The sequence below is a fragment of the Heptranchias perlo genome, chromosome 33 (genome assembly GCF_035084215.1).
Source record: "Heptranchias perlo isolate sHepPer1 chromosome 33, sHepPer1.hap1, whole genome shotgun sequence".
In the NCBI taxonomy this organism is placed as follows: domain Eukaryota; kingdom Metazoa; phylum Chordata; class Chondrichthyes; order Hexanchiformes; family Hexanchidae; genus Heptranchias; species Heptranchias perlo.
The window spans coordinates 33,580,124-33,603,560 of record NC_090357.1 but is presented as its reverse complement, the minus strand read 5'-3'; positions in this window follow the sequence as shown (position 1 = coordinate 33,603,560).

The following is a 23,437-nucleotide window of genomic DNA, read 5'->3' as shown; positions in this document are numbered from 1 at the left end:
TTCCCGACCGGGAGTCAGTGACTCTCCACAGTCCGGGAGGCAATGATTCTGTACAGACCGGGAGGCAGTGAGCCTTCACACACCCGGAGTCAGTAACTCTGAACGGACCTAGAGTTAGCCACTCTGTTCAGAGCTGGAGTCAGTGACTCTGCACAGACCGGGAGTCAGTGACCCTGTAAAGACCGGAATCAGTGACTCTGTACAGAGAGTGAGTCAATGAATCTGTATCGACCAGGATTAAGTGGCTCTGAACAGATCGACTGTCAGTCGCTCTGTACAGTCCGGGTGTCAGAGATTCTGTACAGACAGGAAGTCAGTGACACTGTAAAGGCCGGGGAGTCAGTGACTCTGTACAGACCTGGAGACAGTGGCTCTGTACAGATCGGGTGTCAGTGACTCTGCACAGAGCGGGTGTCAATGACCCTGTACAGAGAGGGAGTCAGTGATTCTGTACAGACCTGGAGTCAGTGCCTCTGTACGGACCGAGAGTCAGTGAGTCTGTACAGACCGGGATTCAGTGCCTCTGTACAGTCGGGGAGTCATTGATTCTGTCCAGGCCGGTCGTCAGTGATTCTTTACAGACCTGAATTCAGTGACGTTGTCCAGACAGGGAATCCGTGTTTCTGTACGGACCGGAACTCGGTGACTCTGTACAGACCGGGCGTCAGTGACTCTTTGCAGACCGGGAGTCGGTCGCTCTGTACAGACCGGGTGTCCGTGATTCTGTACAGACCTGGAATCAGTTACTGTGCACAGACCTGGAGTCGGGTTCTCTGCACAGACCGGAGTGAGTGGTTCTGTACAAAACGGGAGTCTGTGATTCTGTACGGACCGGGAGTCAGTGAATCTGCACAGACAGGGAATCATTGACCCTGCACAGACCGAGAGTGAGTGACTTTGAACAGACAGGGAGTCAGTGACTCTGCATAGACCGGAAGTAAGATTCGCTGCACGGACCGGAAGTCAGTGATTCTGGGCAGAAAAGGGGTCAGTGACTCGGTATAGACAGGGAATCAGTGACACTGTGCAGACCGGGAGTCAGAGACTCTGTACAAACAGGGAGTCAATGAATCTGTTCAAATCGAGAGTCAGTGAATCTGTGCAGACCGGGAGTCAGTGGCTCTGTCCAGACCTTAATTCAGTGACGCTGTGCAGGCCGGCAGTAAGTGACTCTGTACAGACCTGGCGTCGGGTTCTCTGTACAGACCGGGAGTCAGTGGTTCTGTACAGAACGGGAGTACGTAATTCTGTACACACCTGGAGTCAGTGACTCTGCACAGACCGGGTGTCAGTGACACTGTACAAACAGGGATTCATTGATTCAGTACAAACATGGAGTCAGTTTCTCTGTACAGACTGGGAGTCAGTGACTGTGCAGACCTGGAATCAGTGTCCATGTGCAGACCGGGATTCAATGGCTCTGTGCAGACCGGGAGTCGGTGATTCTGTACGGAACTGAAGTCGGTGACTCTGTGCAGACCGGAAGTCAGTGACCGTGCCTGGACCGGAAGTCAGTTACTCTGTACAGACCAGGAATCGGTGACTCTCTGCAGACCTGGAATCAGTGAATCTGTACAGATCGGGACTAAGTGGCTCTGTGCAGACCGGGAGTCAGTAACTCTGAACAGACCGGGTGTTAGTGACTCTATCCAACCGGGAGTCAGTGACGCTGTACGACCGGGAGTCAGTGATGCTGTGCAGACCTGGAGTCAGTGACTCTGCACAGACCGGGAGTCAGTTACTCTGTGCAGTTCGGAATCATTGCTTATGTACAAACCTGGAGTCAGCGACTATGCACAGAGCGGGATTCAGTGATTCTGTACCGACCGGAAGTCGGTTACTCTGTACAGATCGGAATCAGTGACTCTGTGCAGACAGTGAGTCACTGATTCGGCACAGACCTGGAGTCAGTTCCTCTGTACAGACTGGGAGTCAGTGACTCTGTGCAGACCTGGAGTCAATTTCCCTGTGCAGACCGGGATTCAATGGCTCTGTGCAGACCTGGAGTCGGTGATTCTCTACGGACCTGAAGTTGTTGACTCTGTGCAGACCGGAATTCAGTGACCGTGCATAGACCGATAGTCAGTGATTCTGTACAGACCAGGAGTCAGTGACTCTGTGCGTAGCGGGATTCAGTGACTCCCTGCAGACCAGGAGTCAGCGACTCTGTACAGAGCGGGATTCAGTGATTCTGTACCGACCGGAAGTCGGTTACTCTGTACAGACCGGAATCAATGACTCTGTGCAGACAGTGAGTCACTGATTCTGCACAGACCTGGAGTCAGTTTCTCTGTACAGACTGGGAGTCAGTGACTCTGTGCAGACCTGGAGTCAGTTTCCCTGTGCAGACCGCGGTTCAATGGCTCTTTACAGACCGAGTGTCTGTGAGTCTTCATAGATCGGGAGTCAGTAAGTCTGTACAGAACGGGAGTCAGTGACTAGGTACAGGCGGGGGAGTAAGTGACTATGTACAGATCGGAATCATTGACTCAGTACAGTGAGGGAGTCAGTGACTCTGTACTGACCGGTACTCAGTGGCTCTGTCAGACAGGGAATCACCAACTCTGTACAGTCCTGCAGTCAGTGACTCTGTACGGGCCGGGAGTCAGTGACATTGGACAGACGGGGTGTGAGTGACTCTCTACAGAGTCACTGCCTTCCGGTCTGTACAGAGTCACTGACACCGAGAGTTCATGACTCTGTACAGACCTGGAGTCAGTGACTCTGTACAGACAGGGAGTCAGTGAATCTGTCCATACCGAGAGTCAGTGAATCTGTACAGACCGGGAGTCAGTGACTCTTCAGGACCGGGTGCCAGTGACTCTGTACGGACCTGGTGGCAGTGTCTCTGTACAGACAGTTAGTCATTGAATCTGTACCGACCTGGAGTCAGTGACTCTGTACGGACCGGGAGTCAGTGACTTTTTACAGACGGGGATTCAGTGACTCTCTGCAGACCTGGAATCAGTCAATCTGTACAGACCGGGAGTTAGTGGCTCTGTGCAGACCGGGAGTCAGTGAGTCTTTACAGACCGGGAGTCAGTAACTCTGAACAGACCGAGTGTTAGTGACTCTGTCCAACCGGGAGTCAGTGACGCTGTACGACCGGGAGTAAGTGTTGCTGTGCAGACCTGGAGTCAGTGACTCTGCACAGACCGGGAGTCAGTTACTCTGTATAGAACGGGAGTCAATTACTCTGTACAGGCCGGGAGTTAGAGACTCGGTTCAGTTCGGAATCATTGATTATGTACAGACCTGGAGTCAGCGACTTTGTGCAGAGCGGGATTCAGTAATTCTGTACCGACCGGAAGTCGGTCACTCAGTACAGACTGGGAGTCAGTGACTCTGTGCAGACCTGGAGTCAATTTCCCTGTGCAGACCGGGATTCAATGGGTCTGTGCAGACCTGGAGTCGGTGTTTCTATACGGACCTGAAGTCGTTGACTCTGCAGACCGGAATTCAGTGGCCGTGCATAGACCGAAAGTCAGTGACTCTGTACAGACCAGGAGTCAGTGACTCTGTGCATAGCGGGATTCAGTGAATCCCTGCAGACCTGGAGTCAGTGAATCTGTACAGACCGGGAGTTAGTGATTCTGTACCGACCGGAAGTCGGTTATTCTGTGCAGACCGGAATCAGTGACTCTGTGCAGACAGTGAGTCAGTGAATCTGCACAGACCTGGAGTCAGTTTCTCTGTACAGACTGGGAGTCAGTGACTCTCTGCAGACCTGGAGTCAGATTCCTTGTGCAGACCGCGGTTCAATGGCTCTTTACAGACCGAGTGTCAGTGAGTCTTCATAGATCGGGAGTCAGTAAGTCTATACAGAACGGGAGTCAGTGACTAGGTACAGGCGGGGGAGTAAGTGACTCTGTACAGATCGGAATCATTGAATCAGTACAGTGAGGGAGTCAGTAACTCTGTACTGACCGGTAGTCAGTGGCTCTGTAAGACAGGGAATCACTAACTCTGTACAGTCCTGCAGTCAGTGACTCTGTCCGGGCCGGGAGTCAGTGACCTTGGACAGACGGGGTGTGAGTGACTCTCTACAGAGTCACTGCCTTCCGGTCTGAACAGAGTCACTGACACCGAGAGTTCGTGACTCTGCACACACCTGGAGTCAGTGACTCTGTACGGACCGGGAGTCAGTTACTTTTTACAGACAGGGAGCCAGTGACTCTGTATAGACCTGGTGTCAGTGTCTCTGTGCAGACAGTTAGTCAGTGAATCTGTACCGACCTGGAGTCAGTGACTCTGCACAGACCAGGTGTCAGTCACACTGCACAAACAGGGATTCATTGATTCAGTACAAACATGGAGTCAGTTTCTCTGTGCAGACTGGGAGTCAGTGACTGTGCAGACCTGGAGTCAGTGTCCCTGTGCAGACCGGGATTCAATGGCTCTGTGCAGACCGGGAGTCGCTGATTCTGTACGGACCTGAAGTCGGTGACTCTGTGCAGACCGGAAGTCAGTGACCGTGCACAGACCGGAAGTCAGTTACTCTGTACAGACCAGGAGTCAGTGACTCTGTGCACAGCGGGATTCAGTGACTCTCTGCAGACCTGGAATCAGTCAATCTGTACAGACCGGGAGTTCGTGGCTCTGTGCAGACCGGGAGTCAGTGAGTCTTTACAGACCGGGAGTCAGTAACTCTGAACAGACCGAGTGTTAGTGACTCTGTCCGACCGGGAGTCAGTGATGCTGCACAGACCTGGAGTCAGTGACTCTGCACAGACCGGGAGTCAGTTACTCTGTATAGAACGGGAGTGAATTACTCTGTACAGGCCGGACGTCAGCGGCTCTGTACAGTTCGGAATCATTGATTACGTACAGACCTGGTGTCAGCGACTTTGTGCAGAGCGGGATTCAGTGATTCTGTACCGACCGGAAGTCGGTTTCTCTGTACAGAGCAGAATCAGTGACTCTGTGCAGACAGTGAGTCACTGTTTCTGCACAGACCTGGAGTCAGCGACTCAGTACAGACCTGGAGTCAGTGACTCTGTACAGACCTTGAGTCAGTAACTCTGAACAGACGGAGAGTTACTGACTCTGTACGACCGGGAGTCAGTGACGCTGTGCGACGTGGAGTCAGTGACTCTGTACAGACCTGGAGTCAGTGACTCTGCACAGACCGGGAGTCAGTTACCCTGAAAAGAACGGGAGTCAATTATTCTGCATAGGCCGGGAGTCAGCGACTCTGCAGTTCGGAATCATTGATTATGTACAGACCTGGTGTCAGCGACTCTGCACAGAGCGGGAGGCAGTGAGTTAGTGCAGACCTGGAGCCAGTGACGATGCACAGACTGGGGTTCAGTGAGTTTGTCCAGACCGGGAATCACTGACCCTGTCCATCCAGGGAATTAATGACCCTGCACAGTCGGAGATTTAGTGACTTTGCACAGACAGGGAGTCAGTGAATTCTTCAGACCGAGTGTCATTGAATCTGTGCAGACCAGCAATCAGTGAGACTGCACAGACCGGGAGTCAGTGACAGTGCTTAGACCGGAAGTCAGTTTCGCGGCATGGACCGGAAGTCAGTGACTTTGTGCAGACTGGGAGTCAGTGAATCTCCAGGACCGGGAGTCAGTGAATCTCTACGACCGGGAGTCAATGACTCTGTACAGACCTGGAGACAGTGACGCTGCACAGACCGGGTGTCAGTGACTCTGTACAGACCGGAATCAGTGACTCTGTGCAGATAGGGATTCAGTGAATCTGAACATACCGAGAGCCAGTGGCTCTGTACAGACTGGTTTTCAGTATCTCTGTAGGACCGGGAGTCAGTGACTCTGTATCGACCGGTATCAGTGACGCTGTATAGACAGGGAGTCCGTGAATCTGAACATGCCGAGAGTCAGTGGCTCTGTACAGACCGGGAGACAGTGACTTTGTACAGACCTGGAGTCAGTGCTTCTGTACAGACCGGGAGTCAGTGTCTCTATGCAGACCGGGAGTCAGAGACTCTGTACTGACCGGGAGTCAGTGACTCTGTACAGAGCGGGAGTCAGTGACTGTGTACAGACGGGGAATTATTGATTATGTGCACACCTGGATTCAGCGACTCTGTGCAGACCTGGAGTCAGTGACTCTATACAGACCGGGAGTAAGTGACTCTGTACGGACGGAGAGTCAGTAACTCTGAACAGACCAAGAGTTACTGATTCTGTACGACCGGGTGTCAGTGACGGTGTCCGACGGGAGTCAGTGACTCTGTACAGGCCAGGATTTAGTGACTTTGTACGGACCGGTATCAGTGACTCTGCAGACCTGGAATCAGTCAATCTGTACAGACCGGGAGTTCGTGGCTCTGTGCAGACCGGGAGTCAGTGAGTCTTTACAGACCGGGAGTCAGTAACTCTGAACAGACCGAGTGTTAGTGACTCTGTCCAACCGGGAGTCAGTGACGCTGTCCGACCGGGAGTCAGTGATGCTGCACAGACCTGGAGTCAGTGACTCTGCACAGACCCGGAGTCAGTTACTCTGTATAGAACGGGAGTCAATTACTCTGTACAGGCCGGACGTCAGCGGCTCTGTACAGTTCGGAATCATTGATTACGTACAGACCTGGTGTCAGCGACTTTGTGCAGAGCGGGATTCAGTGATTCTGTACCGACCGGAAGTCGGTTTCTCTGTACAGAGCAGAATCAGTGACTCTGTGCAGACAGTGAGTCACTGTTTCTGCACAGACCTGGAGTCAGTTTCTCTGTACAGACTGGGAGTCAGTGACTCTGTGCAGACCTGGAGTCAATTTCCCTGTGCAGACCGTTATTCAATGCAGACGTGGAGTCGCTGATTCTATACGGACCTGAAGTCGGTGACTCTGTGCAGACCTGAATTCAGTGACCGTGCATAGATCGAAAGTCAGTGACTCTGTACAGTCCAGGAGTCAGTGACTCTGTGCATAGCGGGATTCAGTGACTCCCTGCAGACCTGGAGTCAGTGAATCTGTACAGACCGGGAGTTAGTGATTCTGTACCGACCGGAATCAGTGACTCTGTGCAGACAGTGAGTCAGTGAATCTGCACAGACCTGGAGTCAGTTTCTCTGTGCAGACCGGGATTCAATGGCTCTTTGCAGACCGAGTGTCAGTGAGTCTTCATAGATCGGGAGTCAGTAAGTCTGTACAGAACGGGAGTCAGTGACTAGGTACAGGCGGGGGAGTCAGTGACTCTGTACAGATCGGAATCATTGACTCAGTACAGTGAGGGAGTCAGTGACTCTGTACAGACCGGTAGTCAGTGGCTCTGTAAGACCGGGAATCAATAACTCTGTACAGTCCTGCAGTCAGTGACTCTGTACGGGCCGGGAGTCAGTGACTTTGGACAGACGGGGTGTCAGTGACTGTACAGTCCGGGAGTCAGTGTCTCTGTACAGACCGGAATCAGTGAATCTGTACAGACAGGGAGTCAGTGAATCTGTACAGGCCGGGAGTCCGTGACTCTGTATGGACCGGAATAAGTGACTCTGTCCAGACAGGGTGTCAGTGAAACTGTGCAGACTTGGAGTCAGTGGCTCTGTACAGATCGTGTATCAGTGACTCTGTACAGACCGGAAGTCAGTGACTGTATACAGGCTGGGTAGTCAGTGACTCTGTACAGACCTGGAGTCAGTGACTCTGTACGGACCGGGAGTCAGTGACTTTTTACAGACGGGGTGTCAGTGATTCTCTGCTGAGTCACTGCCTTCCAGTCTGTACAGAGTCACTGACACCAAGAGTTCGTGACTCTGTACAGACCGGAATCAGTGACTCTGTACAGACAGGGAGTCAGTGAATCTGTACATACCGAGTGTCAGTGAATCTGTACAGACCGTGAGTCAGTGACCCTTTAGGACCGGGAGCCAGTGACTCTGTACGGACCTGGTGTCAGTGGTTCTGTACAGACAGTTAGTCATTGAATCTATACAGACCTGGCGTCAGTGGCTCTGTACAGACCGGGATTCAGTGATTCTGTACATAAGTGGAGTCAGTTTCACTGTGCAGACCGGGATTCAATCGCTCTGTGCAGACCGGGAGTCGGTAATTCTGTACGGACTTGATGTCTGTGACTCTGTGCAGACCGGGAGTCAGTGACTTTGTGTATATCGGGATTCAGTGACTCTCTGCAGACCTGGAGTCAGTGAATCTGTACAGACCGGGAGTTAGTGGCTCTGTGCAGACCTGGAGTCAGTGATTCTGTCCAGACCGGTTGTCAGTGAGTCTTTACAGACTGGGAGTCAGTAACTCTGAACAGATCGAGTGTTCGCGACTCTGTCCAACCGGGAGTCAGTGACGCTGTACGACCGGGAGTCAGTGATGCTGTACAGACGTGGTGTCAGTGACTCTGCACAGCACGGGAGTCAGTTACTCTGTGCAGTTCGGAATGATTGATTATGTACCGATCTGGAGTCAGCGACTCAGTCCAGACCGGAATCAGTGGCTCTGTACAGACCGGTAGTCAGTGGCTCTGTAAGACCGGGAATCAATAACTCTGTACGGTCCTGCAGTCAGTGACTCTGCACAGACCGGAATCAGTGAATCTGTACAGACAGGGAGTCAGTGAATCTGTGCAGGCCGGGATTCCGTGACTCTTTATGGACCGGAATCATTGACTCTGTTCAGACAGTGAGTCAGTGAAACTGTGCGGACCTGGCGTCAGTGGCTCTGTGCAGACCGGGTGTCAGTGACTCTGTACAGACCTGGAGTCAGTGACTCTCTGCAGACCTGGAGTCAGTGAATCTATCCAGACTGGTAGTTAGTGGCTCTGTGCAGACCGGGAGTCAGCGATTCTGTCCAGACCGGGTGTCAGTGAGTCTTTACAGACCGGGAGTCAGGAACTCTGAACAGACCGAGTGTAAGCGACTCTCTCCAACCGGGAGTCAATGACGCTGTACGACCGGGAGTCAGTGATTCTGTACAGACCTGGAGTCAGTGACTCTACACAGACCGGGAGTCAGTTACTCTGTATAGAATGGGAGTCAATTACACTGTACAGGCCGGGAGTCAGCGTCTCTGTGCAGTTCGGAATCATTGATTATGTACAGACCTGGAGTCAGCGATGCTGTACAGACCGGGATAAGTGACTCTGTGCAGACAGTGAGTCAGTGAATCTGCACAGACCTGGAGTCAGTGGCTCTGTACAGGCCGGGTGTCAGTGTCTCTGTACAGACTGGGGATCAGTGAGTCTTCAGAGATCGGGAGTCATTACATCTGTACAGACCGGGAGTCAGTGACTCGGTACTGGCCGGGGAGTCAGTGGCTCTGTAAGACCGGGAATCCGTAACTCTGTACGGTCCTGCAGTCAGTGAATCTGCAGAGACCGGAATCAGTTAATCTGGTCAGACAGTGAGTCAGTGAAACTGTGCAGACCTGGAGTCAGTGGCTCAGCACAGATCGGGTATCAGTGACTCTGTACAGACCGGAAGTCAGTGACTGTGTACAGGCCGGGAGTCAGTGACTCTGCACAGACCGTGCGTAAGTGACTCTGTACAGACCTGGAGTCAGTGACTCGGTACAGGCCGGGGAGTCAGTAACTCTGTGCAGATCGGAATCATTGACTCTGTACAGAGAGGGAGTCAGTGACTCTGTACAGACCGTTCGTCAGTGGCTCTGTCAGAGCGGGAATCAGTAACTCTGTACAGTCCTGCAATCAGTGACTCTGCACAGACCGGGAGTCAGTGACTGTACAGACAGGGAGTCAGTGAATCTGTACAGGCCGGGAGTCGGTGACTCTGCATGGACCGGAATCAGTGACTCTGGTCAGACAGTGAGTCAGTGAAACTGTGCAGACCTGGAGTCAGTGGCTCTGCACAGATCGGGTGTCAGTGACTCTGTACAGACCGGAAGTCAGTGACTGTGTACAGGCCGGGAGTCCGTGACTCTGTATGGACCGGAATCAATGACTCTGTTCAGACAGTGAGTCAGTGAAACTGTGCGGACCTGGCGTCAGTGGCTCTGTAAAGACCGGGTGTCAGTGACTCTGTGCAGACGTGGATTCAGTGTCCCTGTGCAGTCCGGGATTCAATGGCTCTGTGCAGACCGGGAGTCGGTGATTCTGTACGGACTTGAAGTCGGTGACTCTGTGCAGACCGGAAGTCAGTGACTCTGCATAGACCGGAAGTCAGTTGCTCTGTACAGACCGGGAGTTCGTGGCTCTGTGCAGACCGGGAGTAAGTGATTCTGTCCAGATCGGGAGTCAGTGAGTCTTTGCAGACCGGGAGTCAGTAACTCTGAACAGACCGAGTGTCAGTGACGCTTAACGATCGGGAATCAGTGATGCTGTGCAGACCTGGAGTCAGTGCCTCTGTGCAGACCGGGAGTTCGCGTCTCTGTGCAGACCGGGAGTCGGTCTCTCTGTGCAGACTGGATTCAGTGATTCTGCACAGACCGGGAGAAAGTGACTCTGTACAGACCGAGAGTTACTGACTCTGTACGACTGGGTGTCAGTGACGCTGTCCGACGGGAGTCAGTGACTCTGTACAGGCCGGGAGTTAGTGACTTTGTACGGACCGCAATCATGATTCTGTACAGACAGGGAGTCAGTGACTTTGTACAGACCTGGAGTCGGGTTGTCCGTACAGACCGGGAGTCAGTGGTTCTGTACAGAACAGGAGTCAGTGACTCTGTACAGAACGGGAGTCATTGATTCTGTGCACACCTGGAGTCAGTGATTCTGTACAGAGGGGGAGTCATTGTCTCTGTACAGACCGAGAATCAGTAACTCCGAACAGACCGAGAGTTACTCGCTCTGTACGACCGGGAGTCGGTGACGCTGTACGACGTGGAGTCAGTGACTCTGGATAGAACCGGAGTCACTGACTCTGTGCAGGCCGGGAGTTAGTAACTCTGTACGGACCGGAATCAGTGATTCTGTGCAGACTGGGAGTCAGTTTATCTGTACCGGACGGGAGTCAGTCACTCTGTACAGACCGGGAGTCAGTGACGTCAGTGACTTTGTCCAGACGGAATGTCAGTGACTCTCCACAGACTGGGAGGCAATGATTCTGCACAGACCGGGAGGCAGTGTCTCTGTACAGACAGTTAGTCAGTGATTCTGTACAGTCCTGGAGTCAGTGCCCCTGTGCAGACCGGGATTCAATGGCTCTGTGCAGACCGGGAGTCGGTGATTCTGTACAGACTTGAAGTCGGTGACTCTGTGCAGACCGGAAGTCAGTGACTCTGCATCGACCGGAAGTCAGTTACTCTGTACACACCGGGAGTCAGTGATTCTGTTTATAGCGGGATTCAGTGACTCGCTGCAGACCAGGAGTCAGTGAATCTGCAGAGACCAAGAGTTAGTGCGTCTTTCCAGACCGGGAGTCAGTAACTCTGAATAGACCAAGTGTTAGTGACACTGTCCAACCGGGAGCCAGTGACGCTGTACGACCGGGAGTCAGTGATGCTGTGCAGACCTGGAGTCAGTGCCTCTGTGCAGACTGGGAGTTAGTGTCTGTGTGCAGACCGGGAGTCAGTGTCTCTGTGCAGACCGGATTCAGTGATTCTGCACAGACCGGGAGTCAGTGACTCTTTACACACCGTGAGTCAGTGAATCTGTACAGACGGGGAATTATTGATTCTGTGCACACCTGGAGTCAGCGACTCTGTGCAGACCTGGAGTCAGTGACTGTGTACAGACCGGGAGTCAGTGATTCTATACAGACCGAGTGTCAGTCACTCTGAACAGACGGAGAGTTACTGACTCTGTACGACCGGGTGTCAGTGACGCTGTCCGACAGGAGTCAGTGACTCTGCACAGACCGGGAGACAGTTACTCTGTAAAGAACCGGAGTCAGTGACTCTGTGCAGGCCAGGAGTTCGTGACTTTGTACGGACCGGAATCAGTGATTCTGTACAGACATGGAGTCCGTAGATATGTACAGGACGGGAGTGAGTCACCCTGTGCAGACCTGGAGTCAGTTACTCTGTATAGAAAGGGAGTCAGTGACTGTGTACAGGCCGGGTGTTTGAGACTCTGTACAGACCTTATGTCAATTACGCTGTGCAGACTGGGAGTTAGCGACTCTGTAGAGACCTGGAGTCAGGTTCTCTGTACAGACCGTGAGTCAGTGGTTCTGTACAGAATGGGAATGTGTGATTCTGTACGGACCGAGAGTCAGTGAATCCGTACAGATGGGGAGTCATTGATTCTGTACACACCTGGAGTCAGTGACTCTGTCCAGATCTGGGGACAGTTGTCTGTACAGAGCTGGAGCCAGTGACGCTGCACAGACCGAGAATCAGTAACTCTGAACAGGCCGAGAGTTACTGACTCTGTACGACCGGGATTCATTGACTCTGTACAGTCGGGGAGTCATTGATTCTGTACAGGCCGGTCGTCAGTGATTCTTTACAGACCTGAATTCAGTGACGTTGTCCAGACCGGGAATCGGTGTTTCTGTACGGACCGGAACTCGTTGACTCTGCACAGACCGGGCGTCAGTGACTCTTTGCAGACCGGGAGTCGGTCACTCTGTACAGACCGGGTGTCCGTGATTCTGGACAGACCTGGAATCAGTTACTGTGCACAGACCTGGAGTCGGGTTCTCTGCACAGACCGGGAGTCTGTGATACTGTACGGACCGGGAGTCAGTGAATCTGTACAGACAGGGAATCATTTACCCTGTACAGACCGAGAATTATTGTCTTTGAACAGGCAGGGTGTCAGTAACTCTGCATAGACCGGAAGTCAGATTCGCTGCACGGACCGGAAATCAGTGATTCTGGTCAGAAAGGGAGTCAGTGACTCTGCAAAGACCGGGAATCAGTGACACTGTGCAGACCGGGAGTCAGTGAGTCTGTACAGACAGGGAGTCAGTGAATCTGTACAAACCGATAGTCAGTGAATCTGTACAGACCGGGAGTCAGTGACTCTGTCGGACTGGGAGTCACTGAATCTGTACAGACCTGGAATCAGTATCTCTGTTCAGACAGTTAGTCAGTGACTATGTACAGGCATGAAGTAATTTCCCTGTGCAGACCGGGATTCAATTGCTCTGTGCAGATCCGGAGTCGGTGATTCTGTCCGGACTTGAAGTCGGTGACTCTGTGCAGACCGGAAGTCAGTGACTCTGCATAGACCGGAAGTCAGTTACTCTGTGCAGACCGGGAGTCAGTGATTCTGTCCAGATCGGGTGTCAGTGAGTCTTGACAGACCGGGAGTCAGTAACTCTGAACAGACCGAGTGTTAGTGACTCTGTCCAACCGGGAGTCAGTGACTCTGGACGACCGGGAGTCAGTGATGCTGTGCAGACCTGGAGTCATTGCCTCTGTGCAGACCGGGAGTTAGTGTCTCTGTTCACAACGGGAGTCCGTGTCTCTGTGCAGACCGGATTCAGTGATTCTGCACAGACCGGAAGTCAGTGACTCTGTACAGACAGGGAATCATTGACCCTGTACAGACTGAGAGTGAGTGACTTTGAACAGACAGGGATTCAGTGCCTCTGCACAGACCGGAAGTCAGATTCGCTGCACGGACCGGAACTCAGTGATTCTGGACAGAAAGGGAATCAGTGACTCTGCATCGACCGGGAATCAGTGACACTGTGCAGAACGGGAGTAAGTGACTCTGCACAGACCGAAATCAGTGACTCTGTACAGACCGGGAGTCAGTGACTCTGTACAGAGGGGGAATTATTGACTATTTGCACAGCTGGAGTCAGCGACTCTGTGCAGACCTGGAGTCAGTGAATCTGGACAGACCGAGAGTCAGTAACTCTGAACAGACCGAGAGTTACTGTCTCTGTACGACCGGGTGTTAGTGACGCTGTCCGACGGGAGTCAGTGACTCTGCACACACCGGGAGACAGTTACTCTGTATGGAACCGCAATCAGTGACTCTGTGCAGGCCGGGAGTTAGTGACCTTGTACGGACCGGAATCAGCGATCCTGTACAGACAGGGAGTCCGTGAATGTGTATAGGACGGGAGTCAGTCACCCTGTGCAGACCTGGAGTCAATTACTCTGTATAGAACGGGAGTCAGTTTCTCTTTACAGACCGGGAGGCAGTGTCTCTGTACAGACAGTTAGTCAGTGATTCTGTACAGGCCTGGAGTCAGTGCCCCTGTGCAGACCGGGATTCAATGGCTCTGTGCAGACCGGGAGTCGGTGATTCTGCATAGACCGGAAGTCAGTTACTCTGTACACACCGGGAGTCAGTGATTCTGTGCATAGCGGGATTCAGTGACTCGCTGCAGACCAGGAGTCAGTGAATCTGTACAGACCGGGAGTTAGTGCGTCTTTCCAGACCGGGAGTCAGTAACTCTGAATAGACCAAGTGTTAGTGACACTGTCCAACCGGGAGCCAATGACGCTGTCCAACCGGGAGCCAATGACGCTGTACGACCGGGAGTCAGTGATGCTGTGCAGACCTGGAGTCAGTGCCTCTGTACAGACCGGGAGTCAGTGTCTCTGTGCAGACCGGATTCAGTGATTCTGCACAGACCGGGAGTCAGTGACTCTTTACCCACCGTGAGTCAGTGAATCTGAACAGACGGGGAATTATTGATTCTGTGCACACCTGGAGTCAGCGATTCTGTGCAGACCTGGAGTCAGGGACTCTGTACAGACCGGGAGTCAGTGATTCTGTACAGACCGTGTGTCGGTAACTCTGAACAAACGGAGAGTTACTGACTCTGTACGACCGGGTGTCAGTGACGCTGTCCGACGGGAGTCAGTGACTCTGCACAGACCGGGAGACAGTTACTCTGTAAAGAACCGGAGTCAGTGACTCTGTGCAGGCCAGGAGTTCGTGACTCTGTACAGAGGGGGAATTATTGACTATTTGCACACCTGGAGTCAGCGACTCTGTGCAGACCTGGAGTCAGTGAATCTGGACAGACCGAGAGTCAGTAACTCTGAACAGACCGAGAGTTACTGTCTCTGTACGACGGGTGTTAGTGATGCTGTCCGACGGGAGTCAGTGACTCTGCACACAGCGGGAGACAGTTACTCTGTATGGAACCGCAATCAGTGACTCTGTGCAGGCCGGGAGTTAGTGACCTTGTACGGACCGGAATCAGCGATCCTGTACAGACAGGGAGTCCGTGAATGTGTATAGGACGGGAGTCAGTCACCCTGTGCAGACCTGGAGTCAATTACTCTGTATAGAACGGGAGTCAGTTTCTCTTTACAGGCCGGTAGTTTGTGACTCTGTACGGACCTGAATCAGTGATTCTGTAAAGAAAGGGAGTCAGTGGCTCTGTACAGACCTGGAATCAGTGAATCTGTGCAGAACGAGAGGCACTCACTCTGTACGACCGGGAGTCAGTGACGCAGTACGACGGGGAGTCAGTGACTCTGGATAGAACCGGAGTCACTGACTCTGTACAGGCCGGGAGTTAATAACTCTGTACGGACCGGAATCAGTGATTCTGTGCAGACTGGGAGTCAGTTTATCTGTACCGGACGGGAGTCAGTGAATCTGCATAGACCGGAAGTCAATTACTCTTTACAGACCGGGAGTCAGTGACTCTGTACAGACCAGTAGTCAGTGACTTTGTCCAGACGGAATGTCAGTGACTCTCCACAGACCGGGAGGCAATTATTCTGGACAGACCGGGAGGCAGTGAGTCTTCATAGACCCGGAGTCAGTGACCCTGTAAAGACCGGAATCAGTGACTCTGTGCAGAGAGTGAATCAATGAATCTGTACAGATCTGGATTCAGTGGCTCTGCACAAGCCGAGTGTCAGTGGCTCTGTCGACTCCGGGTGTCATTGATTCTGTACAGACAGGAAGTCAGTGACTCTGCACAGGCCGGGGAGTCAGAGACTCTGCACAGACCTGGAGTCAGTGGCTCTGTAAGAGCGGGAGTCAGTAACTCTGTAGAGACCGGGCGTCCGTGACTCCGTACAGACCGGGAGTCAGTGATTCTTTACAGACCTGGAGTCAGTGCCTCTGCACGGACCGAGAGTCAGTGAGTCTTTACAGACCGGGAATCAGTGACTCTGTACAGTCGGGGAGTCATTGATTCTGTACAGACATAGAGTCAGTGAAGCTGCACAGACCGGGAGTCAGTGACTCTCTACAGACCTGCAGTGAGTGATTCTGCACAGGCCTGGAGCAAGTGACGCTGTACAGAACGGAAGTCAGTGAATCTGGACAGACCGGGAGTCAGTGACTCTGTACAGACGTGGAGTACGTGATTCTGTGCAGAGCGGGAGTCAGTGATTCTGTGCAGACCGGAGTTAGTGACTCTGCACAGACCGTGCGCAAGTGACTCTGTAGAGACCTGGTGTCAGTGACTCTGTACAGACCTGGAGTCAGTGAGTCTGTACAGACCGGGAGTAAGTGACTCTATTCAGACCGAGAGTCAGTGATTCGGAAAGGACCGTGAGTCAGTGACACTGTACAAACAGGAATCAGTGACTCTGTGCAAACAGTGAGTCAGTGAATCTGCACAGACCTGAAGTCAGTGGCTCTGTACAGGCCGGGTGTCAGTGACTCTGCACAGACCGGATGTAAGTGAATCTTCATAGATCGGGAGTCAGTAAGTCTGTACAGACCGGGAGTCAGTGACAATGTACGGAACGGAATCACTGAATCTGCACAGAGTGGGAGTCAATGACTCTGTACAGACCGGTAGTCAGTGGCTCTGTAAGACCGGGAATCAGTACCTCTGTACGGTCCTTCAGTCAGTAACTCTGTACGGACCGGGAGTCAGTGACTTTGTACAGACGGGGAGTCAGTGACTCTCTGCAGTGTCACTGCCTTCCGGTCTCTACTGAGTCACTGCCTTCCGGTCTGCACAGAGTCACTGACACCGAGAGTTCGTGACTCTGTACAGACCGGGAATCAGTGACTCTGTACAGTCGGGGAGTCATTGATTCTGTACAGACATGGAGTCAGTGAAGCTGCACAGACCGGGAGCCAGTGACTCGCTGCAGAGCTGCAGTGAGTGATTCTGCACAGACCTGGAGCAAGTGACGCTGTACAGACCGGAAGTCAGTGAATCTGGACAGACCGGGAGTCAGTGACTCTGTACAGACGTGGAGTACGTGATTCTGTGCAGACCGGGAGTCAGTGATTCTGTACAGACCGGAGTTAGTGACTCTGCACAGACCGTGCGCAAGTGACTCTGTACAGACCTGGAGTCAGTGAGTCTGTACAGACAGGGAGTCAGTGAAAATGTGCAGATCTGGAGTCAGTGGCTCTGTACAGATCGGGTGTCAGTGACTCTGTACAGACCGGAAGTCAGTGACTGTGTACAGACCTGGAGTCAGTGACTCTGTACAGACCTGGAGTCAGTGACTCTGTACAGACAGGGAGTCAGTGAATCTGTACAGGCCGGGATTCCGTGACTCTTTATGGACCGGAATCAGTGACTCTGTTCAGAGAGTGAGTCAGTGAAACTGTGCGGACCTGGCGTCAGTGGCTCTGTACAGACCGGGTGTCAGTGACTCTGTACAGACCTGGAGTCAGTGTCCCTGGGCAGACTGGGATTCAATGGCTCTGTGCAGACCGGGAGTCGGTGATTCGGTACGGACTTGACGTCGGTGACACTGACAGAAGTCAGTGCCTCTGCATAGACCGGATGTCAGTTATTCTGTACAGGCCGGCAATCAGTGACTCTGTGCATAGCGGGATTCAGTGACTCTCTGCAGACCTGGAGTCAGTGAGTCTGTACAGACCGGGAGTAAGTGACTCTATTCAGACCGAGAGTCAGTGATTCGGAAAGGACCGTGAGTCAGTGACACTGTACAAACAGGAATCAGTGACTCTGTGCAAACAGTGAGTCAGTGAATCTGCACAGACCTGAAGTCAGTGGCTCTGTACAGGCCGGGTGTCAGTGACTCTGCACAGACCGGATGTAAGTGAATCTTCATAGATCGGGAGTCAGTAAGTCTGTACAGACCGGGAGTCAGTGACAATGTACGGAACGGAATCACTGAATCTGCACAGAGTGGGAGTCAATGACTCTGTACAGACCGGTAGTCAGTGGCTCTGTAAGACCGGGAATCAGTACCTCTGTACGGTCCTTCAGTCAGTAACTCTGTACGGACCGGGAGTCAGTGACTTTGTACAGACGGGGAGTCAGTGACTCTCTGCAGTGTCACTGCCTTCCGGTCTCTACTGAGTCACTGCCTTCCGGTCTGCACAGAGTCACTGACACCGAGAGTTCGTGACTCTGTACAGACCGGGAATCAGTGACTCTGTACAGTCGGGGAGTCATTGATTCTGTACAGACATGGAGTCAGTGAAGCTGCACAGACCGGGAGCCAGTGACTCGCTGCAGAGCTGCAGTGAGTGATTCTGCACAGACCTGGAGCAAGTGACGCTGTACAGACCGGAAGTCAGTGAATCTGGACAGACCGGGAGTCAGTGACTCTGTACAGACGTGGAGTACGTGATTCTGTGCAGACCGGGAGTCAGTGATTCTGTACAGACCGGAGTTAGTGACTCTGCACAGACCGTGCGCAAGTGACTCTGTACAGACCTGGAGTCAGTGAGTCTGTACAGACAGGGAGTCAGTGAAAATGTGCAGATCTGGAGTCAGTGGCTCTGTACAGATCGGGTGTCAGTGACTCTGTACAGACCGGAAGTCAGTGACTGTGTACAGACCTGGAGTCAGTGACTCTGTACAGACCTGGAGTCAGTGACTCTGTACAGACAGGGAGTCAGTGAATCTGTACAGGCCGGGATTCCGTGACTCTTTATGGACCGGAATCAGTGACTCTGTTCAGAGAGTGAGTCAGTGAAACTGTGCGGACCTGGCGTCAGTGGCTCTGTACAGACCGGGTGTCAGTGACTCTGTACAGACCTGGAGTCAGTGTCCCTGGGCAGACTGGGATTCAATGGCTCTGTGCAGACCGGGAGTCGGTGATTCGGTACGGACTTGACGTCGGTGACACTGACAGAAGTCAGTGCCTCTGCATAGACCGGATGTCAGTTATTCTGTACAGGCCGGCAATCAGTGACTCTGTGCATAGCGGGATTCAGTGACTCTCTGCAGACCTGGAGTCAGTGAATCTATCCAGACTGGTAGTTAGTGGCTCTGTGCAGACCGGGAGTCAGCGATTCTGTCCAGACCGGGTGTCAGTGAGTCTTTACAGACCGGGAGTCAGTAACTCTGAACAGACCGAGTGTTAGTGACTCTCTCCAACCGGGAGTCAGTGACGCTGTACGACCGGGAGTCAGTGATTCTGTACAGACCTGGAGTCAGTGACTCTACACAGACCGGGAGTCAGTTACTCTGTATAGAATGGGAGTCAATTACACTGTACAGGCCGGGAGTCAGCGTCTCTGTGCAGTTCGGAATCATTGACTATGTACAGACCTGGAGTCAGCGATGCTGTACAGACCGGGATAAGTGAGTCTGTGCAGACAGTGAGTCAGTGAATCTGCACAGACCTGGAGTCAGTGGCTCCGTACAGGCCGGGTGTCAGTGAGTCTTCAGAGATCGGGAGTCATTACATCTGTACAGACCGGGAGTCAGTGACTCGGTACTGGCCGAGGAGTCAGTGGCTCTGTAAGACGGGAAATCCGTAACACTGTACGGTCCTGCAGTCAGTGAATCTGTAGAGACCGGAATCAGTTAATCTGTCCAGACAGGGAGTCAGTGAATTTCTTCAGACCAGTTGTCAGTGACTTTGTCCAGACGGAATGTCAGTGACTCTCCACAGACCGGGAGGCAATGATTCTGTACAGACCGGGGGAAGTGAGTCTTCATCGACCCGGACTCAGTAACTCTGAACGGACCGAGAGTTAGCCACTCTCTTCAGAACTGGAGTCAGTGACTCTGCACAGACCGGGAGTCAGTGACCCTGTAAAGACCGGAATCAGTGACTCTGCACAGACAGTGAGTCAATGAATCTGTACAGACCTGGATTCAGTGGCTCTGCTCAGACCGAGTGTCAGTGGCTCTGTACAGACCGGGTATCAGTGATTCTGTACAGACAGGAAGTCAGTGACTCTGCACAGGCCGGGAGTCAGTGACTCCACAAAGACCTGAAGTCAGTGGCTCCATACCGTCCGGGTGTCAGTGACTCTGGACAGAGTAGGTGTAAATGACTCTGCACAGGGCGGGAGTCAGTAATTCTGTACAGACCGGACGTCCGTGACTCAGTACAGACCGGGAGTCAGTGATTCTGTACAGACCTGGAGTCAGTGCCTCTGTACAGTCGGGGAGTCATTGATTCTGTACAGACCTGGAGTCAGTGAAGCTGCAGAGACCGGGTGTCAGTGACTCTCTGCAGACCTGGAGTGAGTGAGTATGCACAGACCTGGAGCAAGTGACGCTGCACAGACCGGAAGTCAGTGAATCTGGACAGACCGGTAGTCAATGACTCGGTAAAGACGTGGAGTCCGTGAGTCTGTACAGTCCTGGAGTATGTGACTCTGTACAGACCGGGAGTAAGTGATTCTGTACAGACTGGAGTCAGTGACTCTGCACAGACCGTGCGTAAGTGACTCTGTACAGACCTGGAGTCAGTGACTCGGTACAGGCCGGGGAGTCAGTGACTCTGTGCAGATCGGAATCATTGACTCTGTACAGAGAGGGAGTCAGTGACTCTCTACAGACCGTTCGTCAGTGGCTCTGTCAGACCGGGAATCAGTATCTCTGTACAGTCCTGCAATCAGTGAATCTGTACGGACCGGGAGCCAGTGAATTCGTACAGACGGGGTGTCAGTAAATCTGTACAGAGACACTGCCTTCCGGTCTATAGAGAGTCACTGACACCGAGAGTTCCTGACTCTGTACAGACCTTGAGTCAGTGACTCTGCACAGACCGGGAGTCAGTGACTGTACAGACAGGGAGTCAGTGAATCTGTACAGGCCGGGAGTCGGTGACTCTGCATGGACCGGAATCAGTGACTCTGGTCAGACAGTGAGTCAGTGAAACTGTGCAGACCTGGAGTCAGTGGCTCTGCACAGATCGGGTGTCAGTGACTCTGTACAGACCGGAAGTCAGTGACTGTGTACAGGCCGGGAGTCCGTGACTCTGTATGGACCGGAATCAATGACTCTGTTCAGACAGTGAGTCAGTGAAACTGTGCGGACCTGGCGTCAGTGGCTCTGTAAAGACCGGGTGTCAGTGACTCTGTGCAGACGTGGATTCAGTGTCCCTGTGCAGTCCGGGATTCAATGGCTCTGTGCAGACCGGGAGTCGGTGATTCTGTACGGACTTGAAGTCGGTGACTCTGTGCAGACCGGAAGTCAGTGACTCTGCATAGACCGGAAGTCAGTTGCTCTGTACAGAACGGGAGTCAGTGACTCTGTGCAGTCCTGGAGTCAGTGAATCTGTACAGACCGGGAGTTAGTGGCTCTGTGCAGACCGGGAGTAAGTGATTCTGTCCAGATCGGGAGTCAGTGAGTCTTTACAGACCGGGAGTCAGTAACTCTGAACAGACCGAGTGTTAGTGACTCTGTCCAACCGGGAGTCAGTGACGCTGTACGACCGGGAGTCAGTGATGCTGTGCAGACCTGGAATCAGTGCCTCTGTACAGACCGGGAGTTAGCGTCTCTCTGCAGACCGGGAGAAAGTGACTCTGTACAGACCGAGAGTTTCTGACGCTGTCCGACGGGAGTCATTGACTCTGTGCAGAACTGGAGTCAGTGACTCTGTGCAGGCTTGGAGTTAGTGACTTTGTACGGACCGCAATCATGATTCTGTACAGACAGGGAGTCGGTGAATATGTACAGGACGGGAGTCAGTCACCCTGTGCTGACCTGGAGTCAGTTACTTTGTATGGAACGGGAGTCAGTGACTCTGTACACGCCCGGAGTTTGTGACTCTGTCCGGACCGGAATCAGTGATTCTGTAAAGGGAGTCAGTTGCTCTGTACAGACCTGGAGTCAGTGACTCTGTGCCGACCTTAAGTCAGTGACGCTGCGCAGACCGGGAGTCAGTGACTTTGTACAGACCTGGAGTTGGGTTGTCCGTACAGACCGGGAGTCAGTGGTTCTGTACAGAACAGGAGTCAGTGAATCTGTACAGAACGGGAGTCATTGATTCTGTGCACACCTGGAGTCAGTGATTCTGTACAGACCGGGAGTCATTGTCTCTGTACAGACCGAGAATCAGTAACTCCGAACAGACCGAGAGTTACTCGCTCTGTACGACCGGGAGTCGGTGACGCTGTACGACGTGGAGTCAGTGACTCTGGATAGAACCGGAGTCACTGACTCTGTGCAGGCCGGGAGTTAGTAACTCTGTACGGACCGGAATCAGTGATTCTGTGCAGACTGGGAGTCAGTTTATCTGTACCGGACGGGAGTCAGTCACTCTGTACAGACCTGGACTCACCGTCTCCCTTCAGACCGGGAGTCAGTTACTCTGTACAGACCGGGAGTCAGTGACTCTGTACAGACCAGTAGTCAGTGACTTTGTCCAGACGGAATGTCAGTGACTCTCCACAGACTGGGAGGCAATGATTCTGCACAGACCGTGAGGCAGTGTCTCTGTACAGACAGTTAGTCAGTGATTCTGTACAGGCCTGGAGTCAGTGCCCCTGTGCAGACCGGGATTCAATGGCTCTGTGCAGACCGGGAGTCGGTGATTCTGTCCCGACTTCAACTCGGTGACTTTGTGCAGACCGGGAGTCAGTGACTCTGCATAGACCGGAGGTCAGTTACTCTGTACACACCGGGAGTCAGTGATTCTGTGTGTAGCGGGATTCAGTGACTCGCTGCAGACCAGGAGTCAGTGAATCTGTACAGACCGGGAGTTAGTACGTCTTTCCAGACCGGGAGTCAGTAACTCTGAATAGACCAAGTGTTAGTGACACTGTCCAACCGGGAGCCAATGACGCTGTACGACCGGGAGTCAGTGATGCTGTGCAGACCTGGAGTCAGTGCCTCTGTACAGACTGGGAGTTAGTGTCTCTGTGCAGACCGGGAGTCAGTGTCTCTGTGCAGACCGGATTCAGTGATTCTGCACAGACCGGGAGTCAGTGACTCTTTACACACCGTGAGTAAGTGAATCTGTACAGACGGGGAATTATTGATTCTGTGCAAACCTGGAGTCAGCGACTCTGCAGACCTGGAGTCAGTGATTCTGTACAGACCGCGTGTCAGTAACTCTGAACAAACGGAGAGTTACTGACTCTGTACGACCGGGTGTCAGTGACGCTGTCCGACAGGAGTCAGTGACTCTGCACAGACCGGGAGACAGTTACACTGTAAAGAACCGGAGTCAGTGACTCTGTGCAGGCCAGGAGTTCGTGACTTTGTACGGACCAGAATCAGTGATTCTGTACAGACATGGAGTCCGTAGATATGTACAGGACGGGAGTCAGTCACCCTGTGCAGACCTGGTGTCAGTTACTCTGTATAGAAAGGGAGTCAGTAACTGTGTACAGGCCGGGTGTTTGAGACTCTGTACAGACCTTATTGTAATTACGCTGTGCAGACCGGGAGTGAGTGATTCTGTGGAGAGCTGGAGTCGGGTTCTCTGTACAGACCGGGAGTCAGTGGTTCTGTACAGAATGGGAATGTGTGATTCTGTACGGACCGAGAGTCAGTGAAT